General features: G+C 45.2%; 9 non-coding genes across 9 annotated transcripts; 5 read left to right on the forward strand and 4 right to left on the reverse strand.

The window, feature by feature from the left end:
* The first annotated feature begins 1,559 nt into the window (after window positions 1-1,559).
* trnaq-cug (transfer RNA glutamine (anticodon CUG)) lies at window positions 1,560-1,631 on the forward strand. The gene has a single exon. It is a non-coding gene; the product is annotated as a tRNA-Gln (tRNA).
* Window positions 1,632-3,690: 2,059 nt separating this feature from the next.
* On the forward strand, window positions 3,691-3,762 carry trnaq-cug (transfer RNA glutamine (anticodon CUG)). The gene has a single exon. It is a non-coding gene; the product is annotated as a tRNA-Gln (tRNA).
* Window positions 3,763-6,185: 2,423 nt separating this feature from the next.
* trnaq-cug (transfer RNA glutamine (anticodon CUG)) lies at window positions 6,186-6,257 on the reverse strand. Its single transcript has one exon. It is a non-coding gene; the product is annotated as a tRNA-Gln (tRNA).
* Window positions 6,258-9,504: 3,247 nt separating this feature from the next.
* Window positions 9,505-9,576, forward strand: trnaq-cug (transfer RNA glutamine (anticodon CUG)). The gene has a single exon. It is a non-coding gene; the product is annotated as a tRNA-Gln (tRNA).
* Window positions 9,577-13,040: 3,464 nt separating this feature from the next.
* Window positions 13,041-13,112, reverse strand: trnaq-cug (transfer RNA glutamine (anticodon CUG)). The gene has a single exon. It is a non-coding gene; the product is annotated as a tRNA-Gln (tRNA).
* A 630-nt stretch (window positions 13,113-13,742) lies between these two features.
* trnaq-cug (transfer RNA glutamine (anticodon CUG)) lies at window positions 13,743-13,814 on the forward strand. Its single transcript has one exon. It is a non-coding gene; the product is annotated as a tRNA-Gln (tRNA).
* Window positions 13,815-17,432: 3,618 nt separating this feature from the next.
* trnaq-cug (transfer RNA glutamine (anticodon CUG)) lies at window positions 17,433-17,504 on the reverse strand. Its single transcript has one exon. It is a non-coding gene; the product is annotated as a tRNA-Gln (tRNA).
* Window positions 17,505-18,196: 692 nt separating this feature from the next.
* Window positions 18,197-18,268, forward strand: trnaq-cug (transfer RNA glutamine (anticodon CUG)). The gene has a single exon. It is a non-coding gene; the product is annotated as a tRNA-Gln (tRNA).
* A 3,320-nt stretch (window positions 18,269-21,588) lies between these two features.
* trnaq-cug (transfer RNA glutamine (anticodon CUG)) lies at window positions 21,589-21,660 on the reverse strand. The gene has a single exon. It is a non-coding gene; the product is annotated as a tRNA-Gln (tRNA).
* Window positions 21,661-22,418: the final 758 nt, after the last annotated feature.

Genomic DNA, 22,418 nt, shown 5'->3' on the forward strand with positions numbered 1-22,418 from the left:
TGTGCCTTTTAGATGGTGGAAAGGCTTTGGGGAGTCAGGAGGTGAGTCACTCCCGTAAAATACCCAACCTCTGACCTGCTCTTGTAGCCACAGTATTTATATGGCTGGTCCAGTTAAGTTTCTGGTCAATGGTGACCCCCAGGATGTTGATGGTGGGGGATTCGGCGATGGTAATGCCGTTGAATGTCAAGGGGAGGTGGTTAGACTCTCTCTTGTTGGAGATGGTCATTGCCTGGCACTTGTCTGGCGTGAATGTTACTTGCCATTCATGAGCCAAGCCTGGAAGTTGTCCAGGTCTTGCTGCATGTGGGTACGGACTGCTTCATTATCTGAGGGGTTGCGAATGGAACTGAACACTGTGCAGTCATCAGCGACTATCCCCATTTCTGACCTTATGATGGAGGGAAGGTCATTGATGAAGCAGCTGAAGATGGTTGGGCCTAGGACACTGGCCTGAGGAACTCCTGCATCAATGTCCTGGGGCCGAGATGATTGGCCTCCAACAACCATTACCATCTTCCTTTGTTCTAGGTATGACTCCAGCAACTGGAGAGTTTTCCCCCTGATTCCCATTGACTTCAATTTTACTTGGGCTCCTTGGTGCCACACTCAGTCAAATGCTGCCTTGATGTCAAGGGCAGTCACTCTCACCTCACCTCTGGAATTCAGCTCTTTAGTCGTGTTTAGACCAAGGCTATAAAGAAGTCTGGAGCCGAGTGGCCCTGTTGGAACTCAAACTGAGCATCGGTGAGCAGGTTATTGGTGAGTAAGTGCCGCTTGATAGCACTGTCGACGACACCTTCCATCACTTTGCTGATGATTGAGAGTAGACTGATGGGGCGGTAATTGGCTGGATTGGATTTGTCCTGCCTATTGTGGACAGGACATACCTGGGCAATTTTCCACATTGTTGGGTGGATGCCAGTGTTGTGGCTGTACTGGAACAGCTGGGCTAGATGTGTGGCTCATTCTGGAGCACAAGTCTTCAGCACTACAGCCGGGAAGTTGTTGGGGCCCATAGCATTTGTTGTATCCAGTGCACTCAACCGTTTCTTGATGTCATTCGGAGTGAATATATTGCCTCTCCTCATTCTTCCTACTAAAATGTGTAATTTCACACTTCTCTGCATTAAATTTCATCTGCCATGTGTCTGCCCATTTCACCAGTCTGTCTATATCCTCCTGAAGTCTGTTACTATCCTCCACATTGTTCACTACATTCCCAAGTTTTGTGTCATTTGCAAACTTTGAAATTATCCCCTCTGTACCCAAGTCCAGGTCATTAATATGTATCAAAAAGAGCAGTGGTCCTAATACTGACCCCTGGGGAACACCACTGTATACTTCCCTCCAGTCTGAAAAACAGCCGTTCACCACTACTCTCTGCTTTCTGTCCCTGAGACAATTTTGTATCCACGCTGGAACTGACCCTTTAATTTTTAATTCTGAAGTTGAAAGGATTCACCTCTTCATATCAGACGACAGGACCAACTGAACTGGAGTCAGGAGAGGTCAGTGACTGTGAACGGTTGGAGAACTGGAGGAGCAAGCTGCACCGGGGTTCCATGGTGTAATAGGGAGCACTCTGGACTCTGAATCCAGTGATCTGAGTTCAAATCTCAGTGGAACTTGTGTTCTTTTTGTCTCAACTGTTTGGGACTATCAAATAAAAAGCACTTTGAAAACCAATTTGTGATATTGGGCAGTTTCATTCCATCTTACTCAATGAGAATCAAGATTTCAGATCAAAATCTCAGCCTGTCTTTCCCTTTTCCAAATCAGCAGAAGAGAAAGTTGTTTTCTGTTCAATGCTGTGTTTCACTGCAGAAAATGTTAGAATCACAGTATCGTCAAATGTAACAGCATAGAAGGAAGCCATTCGGCCCATTGTTCTTCTGCTGCTCTTTCAAAGAACTATCCAATTCGTCTCTTTCCCCAGAGTCCTGTCAATTCTTTCCCTTCAAATATTTCTCCAATTCCCTTTTGAAAGTTACTCTTGAATCTGATTCCACCACCTTTTCAGGCAGTGAATTCCATTGAGAAATAAAATCTCCACGGGAAAAGTGATCCATCCCTGCCGAACGAAAGAAGTTAAGGATAGTATTAGATTAAAGAAGAGGCCTATAATGTTGCCAGGAAGAGTAGTAAGCCTGAGGATTGGGAGAGTTTTAGAAACCAGCAAAGGAACCGAAAGTAATTAATATCAGTAGGAAATAGTCATTGAGAAACTAATGGGACTAAAAGCTGATAAATCCCCTGGACCTGATGGTCGACATCCAAGGGTTCGAAAAGAGGTGGCTGCAGAGATGGTGGATCCATTGGTTGTGATCTTCCAAAATTCTCTAGATTCTAGAACGGTCCCACCAGATCACAAGGTAGCAAATGTAACCCCACTATTCAAGAAAGGAGGGAGAGAGAAAACAGGGAACTACAGGCCAGTTAGCCTGACATCAGTCGTCAGGAAAATGCTGGACTCTGTTATCAAGGAAGTGGTAACAGGGCACTTAGAAAATCATAATATGATCAGGCAGAGTCAACATGGTTTTATGAAAAGGAAATCGTATTTGACAAATTTATTAGAGTTTTTTGAGGATGTAACTAACAAGGTTGATAAAAGGGGAACCAGTGGATGGAGTATATTTGGATTTTCAAAAGGCATTCGATAAGGTGCCACATAAAAGGTTCTTACAAAAGATAAGGGCTCATGGGGTTGGGGTAATATATTCTCATGGATGGAGGATTGGTGAACGGACAGGAAACAGAGAGTAGGGATAAACGGGTCATTCTCGGGTTGACAGGCTGTAACTAGTGGGGTATCGCAAGGATCAGTGCTTGGGCCTCAGCTATTTACAATCTATATTAATGACTTAGATGAAGGGACCGAGTGTAATGTATCCAAGTTTACTGACGATACAAAGCTGGGTGGGAAAGTAAGCTGTGAGGAGGACACACAGAGTCTGCAAAGGGATATAGACAGGTTAAGTGAGTGGGCAAGAAGGTGGCAGATGGAGTATAATGTGGGGAAATGTGAGATTATTCACTTTGGTAGGAAGAATAGAAAAACAGAATATTTTATAGATGGTGAGAAACTATTAAATGTTGGTGTTCAGAGAGACTTTGGTGTCCTCGTACAAGAAACACAGAAAGTTAGGATGCAGGTACAGCAAGCGATTCGGAAGGCAAATGGAATGTTGGCCATTAGTTTCTCTGCAATCTGCATTCAGCAGGCAAACTTGTAGAAATTCAAAGCACTGTTTCTTGAAATACAGGAATTGCTTGGATTGTGTTCTTGTCCTTGAGCAAAATTTACTTTTTCTTTTCAATCCAAACTTTCTCCATCAGTGCCTTGCAATGTTTATACACTGATTATCAAGCAAGACTGTAATACGAGCTGCGCTGAGCAGTGTGAAACAGGAGCAGTGACGAGGGAAGTGAGAGACTTGACGGTAGCTGTGTGATTGTCTGAGCATCGATACTGAGCAGAGGGGAGAGTGGGGAAGCTGAAGGTATGGATGAGAAAGGGCCGAGCCAAAGTGGAAGTGTGGAGATGGAATTGTCCAGTGCTTGCAGTTTTGCTGGTGGGAGAGGTTTGCCAGTTGCCTCGAGGGGTCAGTGATGCATCGACATTGCCGTGCTGAGAAAAGAGCCAAGTGTCTTTGAATGGTGGGAGCTCAACTCCATCCCTGTGTGGGTTCCATGGTGTAATGGTGAGCACTCTGGACTCTGAATCCAGCGATCTGAGTTCAAATCTCAGTGGAACCTGTTTTGGATCAATCCCTGTGTTTCCCATATGAAAGGAGTCACTTTTTAAAATGTGTCCACAGATCGATTCCTGAGTATAACATTCAAAAATCCTCCAGCCACGTGAGCTGCTCCTGCAATCCATGTGACTGGAGCTCTCAGTCCATATCATTGATGAATGACAAATCATAATCTCAGCCTGTCTTTCCCTTTCCCAAATCAGCAGAACAGAAAGTTTGTTCTTTGTTCAATGCTGCGTTTCACTGCACAAAATGACAGATTCTTTTCTTGTCTGTATCATAGAATCACAGTATCACAGAATGTAACAGCACAGAAGGAGGCCATTCAGCCCATCGTGCCTGTGCTGCTCCTTGAAAGACCAATCCAATTAGCCCCACACCCCTGCTCTTTCTCCAGAGCCCTGTCAATTTATCCCCTTCGATTATTTTCGATGAGGTAACAGAGAGGGTCGATGAGGGCAATGCGGTTGATGTTAGAGTCATCGAGTTATACAGCACGGATAGAGGCCCTTCGGCCCATCGTGTCCGCGCCGGCCATCAAGCCCTGTCTACTCTAATCCCATATTCCAGCATTTGGTCCGTAGCCTTGTATGCTATGGCATTTCAAGTGCTCATCCAAATGCTTCTTGAATGTTGCGAGGGTTCCTGCCTCCACAACCCTTTCAGACAGTGAGTTCCAGACTCCAACCACCCTCTGGGTGAAAAAGTTCTTTCTCAAATCCCCTCTAAACCTCCCGCCTTTTACCTTGAATCTATGTCCCCTTGTTATAGAACCCTCAACGAAGGGAAAAAGCTCCTCAGTATCCATCCTATCTGTGCCCCTCATAATTTTGTACACCTCAATCATGTCCCCCCTCAGCCTCCTCTGCTCCAAGGAAAACAAACCCAATCTTCCCAGTCTCTCTTCATAGCTGAAGCGCTCCAGCCCTGGTAACATCCTGGTGAATCTCCTCTGCACCCTCTCCAAAGCGATCACATCCTTCCTGTAGTGTGGCGACCAGAACTGCACACAGTACTCCAGCTGTGGCCTAACCAATGTTTTATACAGCTCCATCATAACCTCCTTGCTCTTATATTCTATGCCTCGGCTAATAAAGGCAAGTATCCCATATGCCTTCTTTACCACCTTATCTACCTGTTCCGCCGCCTTCAGGGATCTGTGAACTTGCACACCAAGATCCCTCTGACCCTCTGTCTTGCCTAGGGTCCTCCCATTCATTGTGTATTCCCTTGCCTTGTTAGTCCCTCCAAAGTGCATCACCTCGCACTTTTCCGGGTTAAATTCCATTTGCCACTGTTCCGCCCATCTGACCAACCCATCTATATCGTCCTGCAGACTGAGGCTATCCTCCTCGCTATTTACCACCCTACCAATTTTTGTATCATCAGCGAACTTACTGATCATACCTTTTACATTCATATCCAAGTCGTTAATGTAGTCCACAAACAGCAAGGGACCCAGCACAGATCCCTGTGGTACCCCACTGGCCACAGGCTTCCAGTCACAAAAACAACCTTCGACCATCACCCTCTGCCTTCTGCCACTAAGCCAGTTTTGTATCCAAAGTGCCAAGGCACCCTGGACTCCATGGGCTCGTACCTTCTTGACCAGTCTCCTGTGCGGGACTTTATCGAAGGCCTTACTGAAATCCATATATACCACGTCCACTGCGTTACCCTCATCCACACGCCTAGTCACCCCCTCAAAAAATTCAATCAAATTAGTCAGACATGATCTTCCCTTGACAAAGCCATGTTGACTATCCCTGATTAATCCTTGCTTCTCCAAGTGGAGACTAATTTTGTCCTTCAGAATTTTTTCCAATAATTTTCCTACCACTGATGTTAGTCTCACTGGCCTGTAGTTCCCCGGTTTTTCCCTACTCCCCTTCTTGAATAATGGTATTACATTAGCGGTTCTCCAGTCCTCTGGCACATCCCCTGTGGCCAGAGAGGTTCTGAATATATGTGTTAGAGCCCCCGCAATCTCCTCCTTTGCCTCACACAGTAGCCTGGGATACATTTCGTCCGGGCCTGGGGATTTATCCATTTTTAGGCCTGCTAAAACCGCCAATACCTCCTCCCGCTCGATGTTAATATGTTCGAGTATATCACAGTCCCCCTGTCGTATTTCTATGTCTCCGTCGTCCTTCTCCATCGTGAAAACAGATGCAAAAATTCATTTAGAACCCCTTCTACATCTTCCGACTCCACACATATGGACTTCCAAAAGATGCTCTCCTCAGAGCAGAGGAGGTTAAAAGGAGATTTCAATGATGTAGACTGAGAGATCCAGTAACATGGATTGCAGGAGCAGCTCACGTGGCTGGAGGATTTTTGAATGTTTTACTCAGGAATCGATCTGTGGACACATTTTAAAAAGTGACTCCTTTCATTTGGGAAACACAGGGATTGATCCAAAACAGGTCCCACTGAGATTTGAACTCAGATCACTGGATTCAGAGCCCAGAGTGCTCACCATTACACCATGGAACCCACACAGGGATTGAATTGAGCTCCCACCATTCAAAGACACTTGGCTCTTTTCTCAGCACGGCAATGTCGATTCATCACTGACCCCTCGAGGCGACTGGCAAACCTCTCCCACCAGCAAAACTGCAAGCACTGGACAATTCCATCTCCACACTTCCACTTTGGCTCGGCCCTTTCTCATCCAGACCTTCAGCTTCCCCACTCTCCCCTCTGCTCAGTATCGATGCTCAGACAATCACACAGCTACAGTCAAGTCTATCACTTCCCTCGTCACTGCTCCTGTTTCACACTGCTCAGCGCAGCTCGTATTACAGTCTTGCCGGATAATCAGTGTATAAACATTGCAAGGCACTGATGGAGAAAGTTTGGTGTGAAATGAAAATGTAAACAATTCCTTCATTTCAAGAAACAGTGTTTTGAATTTCCACACGTTTTCCTGCTGAATGCAGATTGCAGAGAAAAGTTCAGCAAACACCATTCTTTTGTGCAGTGAAACGCAGCATTGCACAAAAAACAACTTTCTCTGCTGCTGATTGGGGAAAGGGAAAGACAGGCTGAGATTATGATCTGAAACCTGGACCAGGAGCTCGATCCTCATTGATTGAGGCAGAAAACTGTCCAGCAGTGATTGGTTTCCAGGTGTCTTTTAATCGTTTGCCTCAAATTTTGAGACAGCAGGAACTTCATAAATTGCAGTTCCACCGAGAGGAGAATTCAGATCACAGGATTCGAAGCCCAAGAGTGCTCACCTGAAGGGATTCGCAAAATTTCACATGTCCCCGCGCCCTCCCTGAAGATTTATTGGAGTTATTAAAGAAACCCTGGTGTGACTGTGTTTTAAAAAATCCAGGGTCTCTCAAAATGGCTGCGGTCAGACACATGGCCAAGGGCCTGCAGCATTTGAAATTGGATTTTCTGACAGCTTGGCAGCTCCATGTTTAACACGTCTGTAAACACCTTTCCACAGGTGCAGACAGGGCTCTTTGAACAATGCACTTGCATTCACGCCCTGAGGCAAGCCATCAACGTTGCCTGCCTACACATCAAAATTCAAGCAGGAATAATCCCAGGACTAAGGTGACCCATGAAGGAACATTGGGAACAATGGGAAGCAGTTATGGAACAGATCGGTACAAGTACCGGCCATTAATGGAAATGGGCCAAGATCGGGGCCCTATTGTCTTACGTTTTCAGCCCAAATCGGACAATGGAGCAAACAAATGAGACACAAAATGAACTCATTACCAGGAGGGTATAACTGGGGACATCCCAGAACCTCTCTCTCTCTTCGCCTCGGCCCAGCGTCCTGCTTGCCTGCTAGCAACCAAGAAGGAAGGCCGTCCAGTAAACATCGCAACCACGTGTCGAAGGCAGCAGCAGGGCACAGGGGCCAGGCCTTTTCATCTGTTTCACCGGTGAGCATTATTTTTTCCTGGCTGCCACAAGACAACCGAGCTAGGTGTAAGGGTGGGAGTTAAAGGGGTATTGCTAAAATTGTGATTTTAGAATTTTCCCTCGATGCGTCCGTTTCTTCCACCCCGTTAAGTGTAAGACTGTATTGCATCCAGAGCGATTCCTTTTATCTTCTGTATAATACTGTTTATCTTGTAGTTTTAGTTTTCTTGTTAATAAACATTGGTTTTCCTTGCACCAATCCACTGGTCTGTTCGTCTGTCCTTATTACCGCTCGATAAGTCCTGAGCTCAGAATCAGGAAGGGGAAAGCGATTCGAAACCGCACAGCGGGCAGGGCAGCTCAGGAAAACATAACTGGCTGACCTACAATAAGCCCCGGAAACAAAACCCTTTACAGACCGTCACACCATGGAACCTGTCACATATAACGATTACATTCCTGTGTTCTCCAGCTCTCTGACCATTCACAGTCACTGTTCTCTCCTCACTCCAGTTCAGTGGGTCCTGGTTCTTTTGCCGATCACCTTAAATCTGTGTCCCCTGGTTACCGACCCTTCTGCCACTGGAAACAGTTTCTCTTTATTTACTCTATCAAAACCCTTCATGATTTTGAACACCTCGATCAAATCTGTTCTTAACCTTCTCTGTTCGAAGGAGAACAATCCCAGCTTCTCCAGTCTCCCAAACTGCGGTGCCCAGAATTGAACCCAATACTCCAGCTGAGGCCCAACCAGTGTTAAATAAAAGTTCATCATAACTTCCTTGCTTTTGTACTCTATCCCTCTATTAATAAAGCCCAGGATCCCGTATGCTTTTTTAACAGCCTTCTCAACCTGTCCTTCCACCTTCAAAGATTTGTGTACATTCACCCCCAGGTCTCTCTGTTCCTGCACCCCATTAGAATTGTACCATTTAGTTTATTTTGCCTCTCCTTATTCTTCCTACCAAAATGTGTCACTTCACACTTCTCTGTGTTAAATTCCATCTGCCATGTGTCTGCCCATTTCACCAGTCTGTCTCTATCCTCCTGAAGTCTGTTACTATTCTCCACATTGTTTACGACATTCCCGAGTTTCATGTCATCTGCAAACTTTGAAATTATACCCTCGATACCCAAGTCCAGGCCATTAATATTTATCAAAAAGAGCAGTGGTCCTGATATCCACTCTTTGGGAACACCACAGTCTACAACCGTTCACCACTACTCTCTGCTTTCTGTCCCGAAAGCAATTTTGTATCCACGCTGGAACTGACCCTTTAATTGTTAATTCTTAAGTTGAAAGGATTCATCTCGTCACATCGGACGACAGGACCCACTGAACTGGAGTGAGGAGAGATCAGTGACTGTGAATGGTCAGAGAGCTGGAGAACACAGGAATGTAATCGTTCGATGTGACAGTTTCCATGGTGTGATGGTGAGCACTCCTGGACTCTGAATCCACTGATTTGAGTTCAAATCTCAGTGAAACTTCAATTTATGGTGTCACTGTTGTTTGCAAATTTTGGACAAACAAGAAAAGACACTTGTAACCAGTCACTGACACTGGACAGTTTTCTGCCTGAATCAATGAAGATCGAGCTCCTGGTCCAGATTTCAGATCATAATCTCAGCCTGTCTTTCCCTTTCCCCAATCAGCAGCAGAGAAATTGTTTGTTGTTCACACCAAACTTTCTCCATCAGTGCCTTGCAATGTTTATACACTGATTATCCGGCAAGACTGTAATACGAGCTGCGCTGAGCAGTGTGAAACAGAAGCAGTGACGAGGGAAGTGATAGACTTGACGGTAGCTGTGTGATTGTTTGAATGGTGGGAGATCAACTCAATCCCTGTGTGTGTTCCATGGTGTAATGGTGAGCACTCTGGACTCTGAATTCAGTGATCTGAGTTCAAATCTCAGTGGAACCTGTTTTGGATCAATCCCTGTGTTTCCCAAATGAAAAAAAATCACTTTTTAAAATGTGTCCACAGATCGATTCCTGAGTATAACATTCAAAAATCCTCCAGCCACGTGAGCTGCTCCTGCAATCCATGTTACTGGAGCTCTCAGTCTTGATCATTACACAAAGACAGATTTTGTATTGTCTGCATCAAAGAATCACAGAATCATAGAATGTTGCAGCACAAATGGAGGCCATTCAGCCCATCGTGCCTGTGCCGGCTCTTTGAACGAGCTATCCAATTAGTCCCACTCCCCTGCTCTTCCCCCAGAGCCCTGAAAGTAATTAACTCTCAAATATTTATCTAATTCCCTTTTGGAAGTTACTATTGAATCTGCTTCCACCACCTTTTCAGGCAGTGAATTCCAGATCAGAACAACTCGCTGTGTAAAAAAATGTTTCCTCATGTCGCCTCTGGTTCTTTTGCCGATCACCTTAAATCTGTGACCTCTGGTTACTGACCCTTCTGTCACTGGAAACAGTTTCTCTTTATTTACTTTATCAAAACCCTTCATGATTTTGAACACCTCGATCAAATCTCTTAACCTTCTCTGTTCTAAGGAGAACAATCCCAGTTTCTCCAGTCTATCCACGGAACTGAAGTCCCTCATCCCTGGAACCATTCTAGTAAATCTCTTCTGCACCCTTTCTAAGGCCTTCACATCCTTCCTAAAGTGCGGTGCCCAGAATTGGACACAATACTCCAGTTTTGGACGAACCAGTGTTTTATAAAGGTTCATCATAACTTCCTTGCTTTTGTACTCTGTGCCTCTATTAATAAAGCCCAGGATCCCGAATGCTTTTTTAACCACTTTCTCAACCTGTCCTGCCACCTTCAAAGATTTGTGTACATTCACCCCCAGGTCTCTCTGTTACTGCACCTCCTTTATAATTGTACCCTCTGGTGTATTTTGCTTCTCCTCATTTTTCCTACCAAAATCTGTCACTTCTCACTTCTCTGCGTTAAATTTCATCTGCCTCATGTCCGCCCATTCCACCAGCCCGTCCATATCCTCTTGAAGTCTATCACTATCCTCCTCACTGTTCACTACACTTCCAAGTTTTGTGTCATCTGCAAATGTTGAAATTGTGTCCTGTACACCCAAGTCCAAGTCATTAATATATATCAAGAAAAGCAGTGGTCCCAGCACTGACCCCTGGGGAACACCACTGTACACCTCCCTCCAGTCCGAAAAACAACCGTTCACCACTACTCTCTGTTTCCTGTCACTCAGTCACTTTCATATCCATGCTGCCACTGCCCCTTTTATTCCATGGGCTTTATCCTTGCTGACAACCTATTATGTGACACTTTATCAAATGTCTTTTGAAAGTCCAGATACACCACATCAACCGCATGGCCCTCATCGACCCTCTCTGTTACCTCATCAAAAAACTCAATCAAGTTAATTAAACTCGATTTGCCTTCAACAAATCCGTGCTGGCTTTCCTTAATTAATCCACACTTGTCGAAGTGACTGTTAATTCTGTCCCGGATTATTGTTTCTAAAAGTTTCCCCACCACCGAGGTTAAACTGACCGGCCTGTAGTTGCTGGGTTTATCCTTACACCCTTTTTTGAACAAGGGTGTAACATTTGCAATTCTCCAGTCCTCTGGAACCACCCCAGTATCTCAGGTCAGATCAGGAATCAGACCTCAGGTGAAAGGACCAACTGACCTGGAGTCAGGACAGTTTCCAGTGGCTGTGAATGGTCAGAGAGATGGAGCAAGCAGAAATACAACAGTTATTGGTTCCATGGTGTAATGGTGAGCACTCTGACATTTAAATCCAGTGACTTGAATTCAAATCTCAATCAAACCTCTGTTTGACTTGTCCCAACTGATTGGCACAAGTAATAAGGCATCTAAAAGCCAATCACTGATGCTGGGCAGTTTTCTACCTTAATCAATGAGGATCGAGCTCCTGGTTCAGATTTCAGATCATAATCTCAGCCTGTCTTTCCCTTTCCCCAATCAGCAGAACAGAAAGTTGTTTTTTGTTCAATGCTGCGTTTCACTGCAGAAAATGACAGATTTTTTTCTTGTCCGTGTCATAGAATCACAGTATCACAGAATGTTCCAGCACAGAAGGAGGACATTCGGCCCATCGTGCCTGTGCTGCTCTTTGAAAGAGCTACCCAATGGCAGGATGGAAATGAAATTGGCAAAGGGACAGAAAGTAGAGAGTAGTGGTGAACGGTTGTTTTTCAGACTGGAGGGAAGTATACAGTGGTGTTCCCCAGGGGTCAGTATTAGGACCACTGCTCTTTTTGATACATATTAATGACCTGGACTTGGGTATAGAGGGTATAATTTCAATGTTTGCAGATGACACAAAACTCAGGAATGTAGTAAACAATGTGGAGGATAGCAACAGACTTCAGGAGGATATAGACAGACTGGTGAAATGGGCAGACACATGGCAGATGAAATTTAACACAGAGAAGTGTGAAATTACACATTTTTGTCGGAAGAATGAGGAGAGGCAAAATAAACTAAATGGTACAATTTTAAAGGGGTTACAGGAACAGAGAGACCTGGGGGTGAATGTACACAAATCTTTGAAGGTGGCAGGACAGGTTGAGAAGTTTGTTAAAAAAGGAATATAGGATTCTGGGCTTTATTAATAGAGGCACAGAGTACAAAAGCAAGAAGTTCCGCAAAACATTGAAAAAACACTGGTTAGTCCTCAGCTGGAGTATTGGGTTCAATTCTGGGCACCGCACTTTAGGAAGGATGTGAAGGCCTCAGAGAGGGTGCAGAAAGATTGACGAGAATGATTCCAGGGATGAAGGACTTCAGTGATGTGAATAGACTGGAGAAGCTGGGGTTGTTCTCCTTCAAACAGAGAAGGTTAAGAGGCGATTTGATCGAGTTGATCTAAATCATGAAGGGTTTTGATCGAGTAAACAAAGAGAAACTGTTTCCAGTGACAGAAGGGTCAGTAACCAGAGGACACAGATTTAAGGTGATCGGCAAAAGAACCAGAGGCGACATGAGGAAACATTTTTTTACACAGCGAGTTGTTCTGATCTGAAATTCACTGCCTGAAAATGTGGTGGGAGCAGATTCAATAGTAACTTTCAAAAGGGAATTGGATAAATATTTGAAGGGATGAATTTACAGGGCTCTGGGGAAAGAGCAGGGGTGTGGGACTAATTGGATCGGTCTCCCAAAGAGCAGCACAGGCATGATGGGCCGAATGGCCTCCATTTGTGCTGTTACATTCGATGAAACAATGATATTTGATACTGACAAGAAAAAGATCAGACATTGTGTAATGATGTGGACTGAGAGCTCCAGTAACATGGATTGCAGGAGCAGCTCACGTGGCTGGAGGATTTTTGAATGTTCGACTCAGGAATCGATCTGTGGACACATTTTAAAAAGTGACTCCTTTCATTGAGGAAACACAGGGATTGATCCAAAACAGGTTCCACTGAGATTTGAACTCAGATCGCTGGATTCAGAGTCCAGAGTGCTCACCATTACACCATGGAACCCACACATGGATTGAGTTGAGCTCCCACCATTCAAAGACACTTGGCTCTTTTCTCAGCACGGCAATGTCGATACATCACTGACCCCTCGAGGCGACTGGCAAACCTCTCCCACCAGCAAAACTGCAAGCACTGGACAATTCCATCTCCACACTCCACTTTGGCTCGGCCCTTTCTCATCCATACCTTCAGCTTCCCCACTCTCCCCTCTGCTCAGTATCGATGCTCAGACAATCACACAGCTACCGTCAAGTCTATCACTTCCCTCGTCACTGCTCCTGTTTCACACTGCTCAGCGCAGCTCGTATTACAGTCTTGCCGGATAATCAGTGCATAAACATTGCAAGGCACTGATGGAGAAAGTTTGGAGTGAAAAGAAAATGTAAACAATTCCTTCATTTCTAGAAACAGTGCTTTGAATTTCTACAAGTTTTCCTGCTGAATGCAGATTGCAGAGAAAAGTTCAGCAAACACCATTCTTTTGTGCAGTGAAACGCAGCATTGCACAAAAAACAACTTTCTCTGCTGCTGATTGGGGAAAGGGAAAGCGGAGTGACCATTGACATCACACATGGGGCAAGTGCACTCGATGTTGGTCCGTGCATGGGCACTCGTTAACTCCTCACTGAGTGTGGTTCCATGGTGTAATGGGGAGCACTCTGGACTCTGAATCCAGTGATCTGAGTTCAAATCTCAGTGGGACCTGTTTCGGATCAATCCCTGGGTTTCCTGTGTCAAAAGAATCACAGTTTAAAATATGTACACAGATCAATTAATAGAATCATAAAATTTATAGCATACAGTGAAGCCATTCAGCACATTGTGTCTGAGCTGGCCAGAAAAGCACTATTCTATCTAATCCCAGTATCAAAGAATGTTACATAAGAACAAAAGAAATAGGAGCAGGAGTTGGCCAATCGGCCCCTTGAGTCTGCTCCGCCATTCAGTAAGATCATGGCTGATCTGGTCCTAACCTCAAATCTAAATTCATGTCCAATTTCCTGCCCGCTCCCCGAAACCCCTAATTCCCTTTACTTCTAGGAAACTGTCTATTTCTGTTTTAAATTTATTTTATGATGTAGCTTCCACAGCTTCCTGGGGCAGCAAATTCCACAGACCCACCACCCTCTGAGTGAAGAAGTTTCTCCTCATCTCAGTTTTGAAAGAGCAGCCCCTTATTCTAAGATTATGCCCCCTAGTTCTAGTTTCACCCATCCTTGGGAACATCCTTACCGCATCCACCCGATCAAGCCCCTTCACAATCTTAGATGTTTCAATAAGATCGCCTCTCATTCTTCTGAACTCCAATGAGTAGAGTCCCAATCTACTCAACCTCTCCTCATATGTCCGCCCCCTCATCCCCGGGATTAACCGAGTGAACCTTCTTTGTACTGCCTCGAGAGCAAGTATGTCTTTTCTTAAGTATGGACACCAAAACTGTATGCAGTATTCCAGGTGCGGTCTCACCAATACCTTATATAACTGCAGCAATACCTCCCTGTTTTTATAATCTATCCCCCTAGCAATAAAAGCCAACATTCTGTTGGCCTTCTTGATCACCTGCTGCACCTGCAAACTAACTTTTTGATTTTCTTGCACTAGGACCCCCAGATCCCTTTGTACTGCAGTACTTTCCAGTTTCTCGCCATTAAGATAATAACTTGCTCTCTGTTTTTTCCTGCCAAAGTGCATAACCTCACATTTTCCAACATTGTATTGCATCTGCCAAATCTCCGCCCACTCACCCAGCCTGTCTATATCCCCTTGTAGGTTTTTTATGTCCTCCTCACTCTCTACTTTCCCTCCCATCTTTGTATCATCTGCAAACTTTGATATATTACACTTGGTCCCCTCCTCCAAGAACAAAAGGAGGTCATTCGGCCCATCAGCCTGTGCTGGCTCTTTGAAATACCTATCCAATTCGTCCAGCTCCCCTGCTCTTTCCCCAGATACCTGCAAATTCAGGCAGTGAATTCCAGATCAAAATAACTCGCTGTGTAAATAAATGTTTCCTCATGTCGTCTCTGGTTCTTTTGCCGATCACCTTAAATCTGTGTCCTCTGGTTACCGACCCTTCTGTCACTGGAAACAGTTTCTCTTTATTTACTCTATCAAAACCGTTTATGATTTTGAAAACCTGTATCAAAAATTATCTTAACCTTTTCGGTTCTAAGCAAACAGTCAGCTTGGACTTGTTATGGGAAACGTCATCTCTGACGAACTTGATTGAATTTTTTGAGGAGGGAACAAGGAGGGCCGATGAGGGTAGTGCGTTCGATGTTGTCTACATGGATTTCAGCAAGGCTTTTGACAAAGTCCCACATGGCAGACTGGTCAAAAAAATACAAGCCCATGGGATCCAAGGGAGAGTGGGTAGTTGGACCCAAAATTGGCTCAGTGGCAGGAAGCAAAGGGTAATGGTCGACGGGTGTTTTTGTGACTGGAAGGCTGTTTCCAGTGGGGTTCCACAGAGCTCAGTACTGGGTCCCTTGCTTTTTGTGATATATATTAATGATTTGGACTTAAATGTCAGGGGCATGATTAAGAAGTTTGCAGATGATACAAAAATTGGCCATGTGTTTGATAGTGAGGAGGAAAGCTGTAGACTGCAGGAAGATATCAATGGACTGGTCAGGTGGGCAACTAACCTCAAACAGACCATCGTTCGCAGCAAATTACCCAGCTTTCAGGAGAACAGCGTCCACGACACCACACAACCCTGCCACGGTAACCTCTGCAAGACATGCCAGATCATCGACACAGATACCACCATCACACGAGAGGACACCACCCACCAGGTGCATTGTTCATACTCCTGTGACTCAGCCAACGTTGTCTACCTCATACGTTGCAGGAAAGGATGCCCCGGAGCATGGTACATTGGCGAGACCATGCAGACACTGCGACAATGGATGAACGGACACCGTGCAACAATCGCCAGACAGGAGGGTTCTCTCCCAGTCGGGTAACACTTCAGCAGAAAAGGTCATTCAGCCACTGACCTTCGGGTAAGCGTTCTCCAAGATGGCCTTCGAGACACACGACAACACAAAATCGTCGAGCAGAAATTGATAGCCAAGTTCCGCACCCATGAGGACAGCCTCAACCGGGATCTTGGGTTCATGTCACGCTACACGTAACCCCACCAGGGGAAAAAAGTTATCTGTTTTTAATACAACTGGTCATTTTCTCTCTTTCTCTGCCTTTCGGGTGTATCTCTCTCTCTCTCTCTCTGTCTTTGTGTTCTGACCGATTGTGTATTCAGTAGTCCTGTATGTAATGTTCCCCTGTCTGAACACCATCCACTCCTTTGATTGCTGTGATTACCTCTCTGCCGAGGTGTGATAACGGGCAGTGGAAAGATTATCTGCAATCACCAGGCATTGTTCTCTGACTGTATACGTGAGCTGCTACTGCAATCCATGTTACTGGAGCTCTCAGTCCAGATCATTGAACCTTCTCTGCTCCAAGGAGAACAATCCCAGCTTCTCCAGTCTATTCACAAAACTGAAGTCCCTCATCCCTGGTCCCATTCTAGTAAATCTCCTCTCCACCCTCTCTAAGGCCTTCACATCCTTCCTAAAGTGCGGTGCTCAGAATTGAACCCAGTACTCCAGCTGTAGCCACTCCAATGTTCTCTATAATTTGAGCACAATTTCCTTGCTTTTGTTCTCTATACCTCTATTCATAAAGCCCAGGATGACATTTGCCTTTTTAACAGCCTTCTCAACTTTGCTGCAAACATCAAAGATTTGTGTACATTCACCCCCAGGTCTCTCTGTTCCTGCATCCACTTTAAAATTGTACCATTTAGTTTATTTTGCCTCTCCTCATTCTTTCTACCAAAATGTGTCAGTTCACATTTCTCTGTGTTAAATTCCATCTGCCATGTGTCTGCCCATTTCACCAGTCTGTCTCTATCCTCCTGAAGTCTGTTACTATCCTCCACATTGTTTACTACATTCCTGAGTTTCATGTCATTGGCAAATTTGGAAATTATACCCTCTGTACCCAAGTCCAGGTCATTAATATATATCAAGAAGAGCAGTGGTCCGAATACTGACCCCTGGGGAACACCAGTTCAGTGGGACTTGATGTCTGACGTGAAGAGGTGAATCCTTTCAAATTCAGAATTAACAATCTGAGGCAAGGAAGAAATCAGACATCGATCAACGATCTGGACTGAGAGCTCCAGTAACATGGATTGCAGGAGCAGCTCACGTGGCTGGAGGATTTTTGAATGTTGTACTCAGGAATCGATCTGTGGACACATTTTAAAAAGTGATTCCTTTCATATGGGAAACACAGGGATTGATCCAAAACAGGTTCCACTGAGATTTGAACTCAGATCGCTGGATTCAGAGCCCAGAGTGCTCACCATTACACCATGGAACCCACACAGAAATTGAGTTGAGCTCCCACCATTCAAAAACACTTGGCTCTTTTCTCAGCACGGCAATGTCGATACATCACTGACCCCTCGAGGCTCCTGGCAAACCTCTCCCACCAGCAAAACTGCAAGCACTGGACAATTCCATCTCCACACTTCCACTTTGGCTCGGCCCTTTCTCATCCATACCTTCAGCTTCCCCACTCTCCCCTCTGCTCAGTATCGATGCTCAGACAATCACACAGCTACCGTCAAGTCTATCACTTCCCTCGTCACTGCTCCTGTTTCATTCTGCTCAGCGCAGCTCGTATTACAGTCTTGCCGGATAATCAGTGTATAAACATTGCAAGGCACTGATGGAGAAAGTTTGGAGTGAAAAGAAAATGTAAACAATTCCTTCATTTGAAGACTGTAATGAATCTTACAACACCAGGTTTTTGTCCAACAAATTTATTTGAAAATCACAAGCTTTCGGAGGCTCTCTCCTTCGTCAGGTGAAGGAGATAGCCTCCGAAAGCTTGTGATTTTCAAATAAATTTGTTGGACGATAACCTGGTGTTGTCAGATTCCTGACATTTGTACACCCCAGTCCATCACCGGCATCTCCACTTCATTTCAAGAAACAGTGCTTTGAATTTCTACAAGTTTTCCTGCTGAATGCAGATTGCAGAGAAAAGTTCAGTAAACGCACTGTGTCGGTTCCATGGTGTAATGGTGAGCACTCTGGACTCTGAATCCAGTGATCTGAGTTCAAATCTCAGTGGAACCTGTTTTGGATCGATCCCTGTGTTTCCCATATGAAAGGAGTCACTTTTTAAAATGTGTCCACAGATCGATTCCTGAGTACAACATTCAAAAATCCTCCAGCCACGTGAGCTGCGATTGCAATCCATGTTACTGGAGCTCTCAGTCCAGATCATTGAAATCTTCTCTTCTCTAAGGAGAACAACCCCAGCTTCTCCAGTCTATCCACATAACTGAAGTCCCTCATCCCTGGTACCATTCTTGTAAATCTCTTCTGCACCCTCTCTAAGGCCTTCACATCCTTCCTAAACTGCGGTGCCCAGAATTGAACCCAATATTTCAGCTGAGGCCTAACCGGTGTTTTATAAAAGTTTAGCGTAACTTCCTTGCTTATGTACTCTATGCCTCTATTAATAAAGCTCAGGATATCATTTGCCTTTTAACAGCCTTCTCAACTTTCCCTGAAAACGTCAAAGATTTGTGTACACACACCCCCAGGTCTCTCTGTTCCTGTACCCACTTTAAAATTGGACCATTTAATTTCTGTTGCCTCCCCTCATTATTCCTATCAAAATTTATCACTTCACACTTCTCTGTGTTAAATTTAATCTGCCATGTGTCTGCCCATTTCCCCAGTCTGTCGATATCCCCCTGAAGTCTGTTACTATCCTCCACATTGTTTACTACATTCCCGAGTTTCATGTCATCAGCAAACTATGAAATTATACCCTCTATACCCAAGTCCAGGCCATTAATATATATCAAGAAGTAAGGAATCTTACAACACCAGGATAGAGTCCAACAGTTTTATTTGAAAATCACAAGCTTTCGGAGATTATCTCCTTCGTCAGGTGAGTGAGTGAATGAGAGGTTCTCAAATCGCATATCTTATATTAAGCTGGGACACAATCACACCAATCAAAGGTGTCGTTGGTGTTCAGACAGGTTAGCCACGGAAAACATTACATCCCAGTACACTGAATACACAATGGGTCAAATTACACAGACAAAGAGAGAAAGAGACCCGAAAGGCAGTGAGAGAGAGAGAGAATGTCCAGTTGTAAAAACAGATAACTTTTTTTTTCCTGCTGGTGGGGTTACATGTAGCGTGACATGAACCCAAGATCCCGGTTGAGGCCGTCCTCATGGGTGCGGAACTTGGCTATCAATTTCTGCTCGACGATTTTGCGTTGTCGTGTGTCTTGAAGGCCGCATTGGAGAACGCTTACCCGAAGATCGGTGGCTGAATGTCCTTGACTGCTAAAGCGTTCCCCGACTGTGAGGGAACCCTCCTGTCTGGCAATTGTTGCGCGGTGTCTGTTCATCCGTTGTCGCAGTGTCTGCATGGTCTCGCCAATGTACCATGCTCTGGGGCATCCTTTCCTGCAACGTATGAGGTAGACAACGTTGGCCGAGTCACAGGAGTATGAACCATGTACCTGGTGGGTGGTGTCCTCTCGTGTGATGGTGGTATCTGTGTCGATGATCTGGCATGTCTTGCAGAGGTTACTGTGGCAGGGTTGTGTGGTGTCGTGGACGCTGTTCTCCTGAAAACTGGGTAACTTGCTGCGAACGATGGTCTGTTTGAGGTTGGGTGGCTGTTTAAAGGTGAGTAGTGGAGGTGTGGGGATGGCCATAGCGAGGTGTTCGTCGTCATCAATGACATGTTGAAGGCTGCGGAGAACATGGCATAGTTTCTCCGCTCCGGGGAAGTACTGGACGATGAAGGGTGCTCTGTTGGTTGCGTCCCGTGTTTGTCTTCTGAGGAGGTCTATGCGATTCTTCACTGTGGCCCGTCGGAACTGTCGATCGATGAGTCGAGCGTCATATCCCGTTCTTACTAGGGCGTCTTTCAGCGTCTGTAGGTGTCCATTGCGTTCCTCCTCGTCTGAGCAGACCCAGTGTATTCGTAGGGCCTGTCCATAGGGGATGGCCTCTTTGACATGGTTAGGGTGGAAGCTGGAAAAGTGGAGCATCATGAGGTTGTCCGTGGGCTTGCGGTAGAGTGAGGTGCTGAGGTGCCCGTCTTTGATGGAGATTCGTGTGTCCAAGAATGAAACCGATTCTGAGGAGTAGTCCATGGTGAGCTTGATGGTGGGATGGAACTTGTTGATGTTATCGTGTAGTCTCTTTAGTGATTCTTCGCCATGGGTCCATAGGAAGAAAATGTCGTCGATGTATCTGGTGTATAGCGTTGGTTGGAGGTCCTGTGCAGTGAAGAAGTCCTGCTCGAACTTGTGCATGAAAATGTTGGCGTATTGGGGTGCAAATTTGGTCCCCATGGCTGGTCCACATCATATATCAAGAAGAGCAGTGGTCCTAATACTGACCCCTGGGGAACACCACTGTACACGTCCCTCCAGTCTGCAAAACAACCGTTCACCACTACTCTCTGTTTCCTGACTCTTCACCACTTTTGTATCCATGCTCCCACTGCCCCTTTTATTCCTTGGGCTTCAAATTTGCTGACAAGCCTATCATGTGGCACTTTATCAAATGCCTTTTGGAAGTCCATATACACAACATCAACCGCATTGCCCTCATCGACCCTCTCTGTTATCTCATCAAAAATAATCAAAGGGAAAGAATTGACAGGGCTCTGGAGAAAGAGCAGGGATGTGGGGCTAATTGGACAGGTCTCTCAAAGAGCCAGCAAAGGACGATGGGCCGAATGTCCTCCTTCTGTGCTGTTATATTCGATGATACTGTGATTCCATGACACGGACAAGAAAAAAATCTGTCATTTTCTCCAGTGAAACACAACATTGAACAAAAAACAACTTTCTCTGCTGCTGATTGGGGAAAGGGAAAGACAGGCTGAGATTATGATCTGAAATCGAGACCAGGAGCTCGATCATCATTGATTAAGGCAGAAAACTGCCAGCAGCAGTGATTGACTTCCAGGTGCCTTTTACTGATTTATCCCAAACAGCTGGGACAAGAAGAACTCAGATTCCACCAAGATTTAAACTCAGATCACTGGATTCAGAGTCCAGAGTGCTCACCATTACACCGTGGAACTGAGACTTTATGTCTTCAGAAAACTCTACTTTCTCCAGCTCTCCGAACATTCACAGAAACTGGAATCTCTCCTCACTCCAGTTCAGTGGGACTTGATGTCTGACGTGAAGAGGTGAATCCTTTCAACTTAAGAATTAAAATTCACAGCCAAGAAAGAAATCTGTCATCGAGCAATGATGTGGACTGAGAGCTCCAGTAACATGGATTGCAGGAGCAGCTCACGTGGCTGGAGGATTTTTGAATGTTTTTCTCAGGAATCGATCTGTGTGCACATTTTAAAAAGTGACTCCTTTCATATGGGAAACACAGGGATTGATCCAAAACAGGTTCCACTGAGATTTGAACTCAGATCACTGGATTCAGAGCCCAGAGTGCTCACCATTACACCATGGAACCCACACAGGGAATGAGTTGATCTCCCACCATTCAAAGACACTTGGCTCTTTTCTCAGCACGGCAATGTCGATACATCACTGACCCCTCGAGGCGACTGGCAAACCTCTCCCACCAGCAAAACTGCAAGCACTGGACAATTCCATCTCCACACTTCCACTTTGGCTCGGCCCTTTCTCATCCATACCTTCAGCTTCCCCACTCTCCCCTCTGCTCAGTATCGATGCTCAGACAATCACACAGCTACCGTCAAGTCTATCACTTCCCTCGTCACTGCTTCTGTTTCACACTGCTCAGCGCAGCTCGTATTACAGTCTTGCCGGATAATCAGTGTATAAACATTGCAAGGCACTGATGAAGAAAGTTTGGAGAGAGAGGAAGATCGAGCACTGGGATTCATTTCTAGAGGGATAGAATTGAAAAGCAGGGAAGTTATGTTAAACTTGGATAGAACCTTGGTTAGACCACACTTGGAGCATTGGGAACAGTTCTGGTCTCCATGTTATAAAAAGTGTATAGAATCATTGGAGAGGGTGAAAAAAAGATTTACTCGAATGATCCAAGAACTGAGAGGTTATACCTATCAGGAAAGATTGAACAGGCTGGGACTCTTTTCTCCGGAAAAGTGAAGACTGAGGGGTGACCTGATAGAGGTCTTTAAGATTATGAAAGGGTTTGACAGGGTAAATGTAGACAAAATGTTCTGACTTGTGGGGAGACCAGAACTCGGGGCCATAAATATAAGATAGTCACTGATAAAT

This window comes from Heptranchias perlo, unplaced genomic scaffold (assembly GCF_035084215.1).
Source record: "Heptranchias perlo isolate sHepPer1 unplaced genomic scaffold, sHepPer1.hap1 HAP1_SCAFFOLD_526, whole genome shotgun sequence".
NCBI classification, from domain to species: Eukaryota; Metazoa; Chordata; class Chondrichthyes; order Hexanchiformes; family Hexanchidae; genus Heptranchias; species Heptranchias perlo.